Source organism: Mauremys reevesii, linkage group 3 (genome assembly GCF_016161935.1).
Source record: "Mauremys reevesii isolate NIE-2019 linkage group 3, ASM1616193v1, whole genome shotgun sequence".
Lineage (NCBI taxonomy): Eukaryota > Metazoa > Chordata > Testudines > Geoemydidae > Mauremys > Mauremys reevesii.
The window spans coordinates 84,448,484-84,451,998 of NC_052625.1; the positions used below are offsets into that span (position 1 = coordinate 84,448,484).

The window sequence follows — 3,515 nt, forward strand, 5'->3', positions numbered from 1 at the left end:
CATTACCCACTACATGTCTCTTGTCCTTCTTTTCTTTATTGGCTGGACATTTCCAGAAGTGCAACTTTGCAACTTAAGTGCCTACTTGAGGATATGAATGTGGCAGAATGTTTTTTTGGAGCTACCCTATATAAAACTTAAGTGTGGAGTTTGGTTAGAGGAGACAGCCTGGGGGAAAACAAGTAGGCAAATTTCTAGATACCCCTGATTTAGACAAGCCCTTATCTCTTAGTCACTGACTGTGAGGAAAAGTGGCCTATGGAGTATACATCAAGGATGAGATCACAAAGAGTAATGGAGATGTACAAGTAATGGAGATGCCCACTCCCCTATCTCTCTGCCACTATATACAGGAGAGGAATGTTCTAGAGCCATAAGAATTAGAAAGGGAAGAGACTCCTTTGGCCATTTAGAATCTGATCCAAAGCCCACTGAAGTCAGTGGAAGGACACACATTGACTTCAGTTCTAGTCCTTACTTCTGTATCCAAAGCTCAGATGGTCTTTACAGTGTATTCTCCAATTCTTTGCCAAATCCATGTTTAAATAGCTTGGATGTCCTGGTAATAATACCACAAGAAGAGTCTAATATGTAAAGACATGAATATCTTAACCTAAGCAAATTGAAATCCATCCAGTTTTCATCACTGATGCCCCATGCAGAGAAACATGCCCTAGAGTAAAGAAGAAGAAGAGGTTTCACCTGGAAATGATTGGAAAAAACATGCTTTTCTTATAAGATTCTTAAGATAGCCAGTTAAAGCACAGGGAAGAAAATCCCAGGCTGCTTGCCTCTACGATGCTCAGTGTGACACTGGGGTAAGAAGCTTCAACAGTAGCTGCCAACTGGGCTAAGATCCCTACAGCTTTCTCCAGAGATCAGTACTTTGACAGGTCACATCCTATGTCTGGCACCATTACTCTCCACTTTCATTAGGCCTTTCTTTTCCAATTTTTTTCTTCTTACTTGAGCCAAAAGAAACAAGAGGTCAGTGAAGAACAGTTTCAGCTAAATATGATTTTTATCGTTTTACCACTGCATTACACCACTTACCAAATATTTAGGTTCTGTTCTGCTAGGGAAAAAATGTACGTGTCAGGATTTAGATGAAGGCTGTTTTAGGCTTTAGTGCCTAGACTATAAAATGTATATGTGAATTATTATTAGTGCATTATAAGCAAATCCATATGATATGGTGGCTTCATGTAGCCTTCGCTAGTCTCTCACACAACTGTCAGATGAGAACATCACATTTTCAAACAATGTCCAGGGAGGAAGCAGGGGTCTGAACAGACAGACTTTTCTTGCTTATTACAAGGCCCTGGGCTGGAACCCCGTGGAGAGGGAGGACCTGGGTTCCACTACAGGCCTCTGAGAAAGGTGGTGCAAAGATCCTAGAGACTAGGGGTGGAATGACCAGTGAGTCCAGATTCAAATCAAATAATCTAATTGAGGCTGTTGGTTGTTTGTTGGACGGTGCAGGGTGGGAGTATACGTGACCTGGCTTGAGGGCTGAGTCACAAGAAGTAGACAACGGCAGGGAAAAGCAGCTGTCAGCAGGCTCTCCTCATCTAGCACTCCCTGCCACACCATGCCACATGGGGGTGTGCCAGATGTTAGTAGTTACCTGTGCAGCCACCTAGGGATAGGCTAAAATCTAGTTGTGACAGGGCCACTCACCTCAAGTGAGTGCCCCTGCTGGCCAGGTGTGTCTGCACCTGCACTCTCTCACTTTTGCTCTGCTTGCAGTGACCCCTGTTGATAGTTAAACTTCTCAAGCAGGTTTTCAGTGACCTGGCCCTCCAGCTGAGTCACACACAGTCTGTAGGTGCACAAACAAAATAGACCTTTTCCAGGGTACAAATCCAACAGGGCCTCTAACGGTAACATCTCGGTCCATAGCCCTTTCTCCGGGCTTGGTTCTCAGTCAGTCTAACAGGACCTATCACAGTACCCTGATTAGCCCTGGCATCTCCTGGGCTAGCTTCCAAACTGACCCTGAGCCCCTCCTGGGCTAGCTTCCAGTGGTACCTGCTTGTTATGGACCAGTGCCTCAGGGGCCCTCCCTGGTGACTCTTTGCTCTGTAGCGAGCCTCCCTGACCCCAGCTCTCCAGTTGAGTCACTAGTTCAGTTCAATCCCCTTCAGGGGTTAAAAACTTCAATTAAAAGCTGACCCTCTTTAGGGTCTTCTTCCCCCTTCTCTGGGCTTAGGCCACTCTGCCTGTGGGTAGGGATCTGGGCCCACCCACTCCTCTGGGTACCCTAAGTAGCAGCCGTTCAGTGCTTCCCTTTAGCTACCTGCTGTTATGTTTCCCTGGGCCACTTCCCTTCTTAGTCCCAGCACTTTCAGCTTCACCCTTATCTGAATTCTTGTTTGAGTCCCAGGCATCAGCCAGGAGCACCTTCCTTGCTCCTCTGGTTCAGGCCAGCAACTGCTCTGTTCAGATACTGCAATTCCTGCACATAGCCAGGAGTACCACCCTTTCACTTCTGGCTCCAGCCAGTAAGTTACTGATCTGCTCTGTCCAGAATCTCTTTTTATATGAGCCTTCCGGACTCTGATTGGCTGCTCCCTGCTGACTCTCTGATTGGCTGCTTCCCCGCAGTCTATCTATGCAGCCTGGAGGGCCCATCTCTACTGCTCTTTCCTGAGGCGGGGTGTGGTAGGACCATGAGGCCTTCATCAGGTGACCTCAAAGGGCCTGATAGGCCCCATCACACTAGCCCAGAATAGGGAAGACATACAGCTATTGCATGGTATATATCATGGTAGTGGCAAATACAAATATGCTTAATATTTCTGACATCAGAGAGGCCCAAACTAGCAATAAACAGATAAGATATAGATGATTAAAAAAAACAATAAAACTAATTCTTCTAGTGGCCCATGACATTTTCAAACGAGTTCTAGTAGTTGGGCCCAGGGACTTACCTCACTGCACCCTTTCAGTGCTCCCACTTCTTCAATGCAGGGGCAGCAGTGGGTGACTAGCAACTGGATTGCCTATTGTACCTGCAGTAGCACCACTGACCAGGACTGTAAGGATGACAGATCAAAATCAAGGAAAGGGGGAGAAAAAGACAAAGTAGAGACCAGCAACTGCCAATCGCGCTACTGTCCCAGAGGCCTTCGGAGTTCGGTCACCTCAGGTAAACTTGACAGAAATAGGCAAGACTGGAAAATCCTAATTTAGAGTCACAATCCCTTCCAGCTGCAGTGGCAACTGGAGTCTGGTAATCAGCAAACCCTTTCATATTATTGCAGTTATGTTGCCGGTAGATCTGTGTCTTCCTGTTTCCTCCTGTTGGGAGAAAAGATTTATTACCCACTATCTGAACTGGCACAGAACAGCTGATAGAGAACTAAAGGTATGTCTACACTGCAATTTAAAACCAATGGCTGGCCGATGCCAGCTGACTCAGGCTCCCTGGGCACAGGCTAAGGGGCTGTTTAATTGCAGTATAGGCATTCAGGCTCTGGCTGCAGCCCAGGCTGTCCCACCAAGCCCTTAAT

The 3,515-nt window shown here is 46.6% G+C and overlaps 1 long non-coding RNA gene across 1 annotated transcript; it reads right to left on the minus strand.

Moving 5' to 3' along the window:
* Positions 1-815: 815 nt before the first annotated feature.
* Positions 816-3,190, minus strand: LOC120400050. Its single transcript, XR_005595494.1, has 3 exons — positions 2,934-3,190; positions 1,681-1,822; positions 816-965 (listed from the first exon to the last, which is right to left on the minus strand). It is a non-coding gene; the product is annotated as an uncharacterized LOC120400050 (long non-coding RNA).
* Between the last annotated feature and the right edge of the window lie 325 nt (positions 3,191-3,515).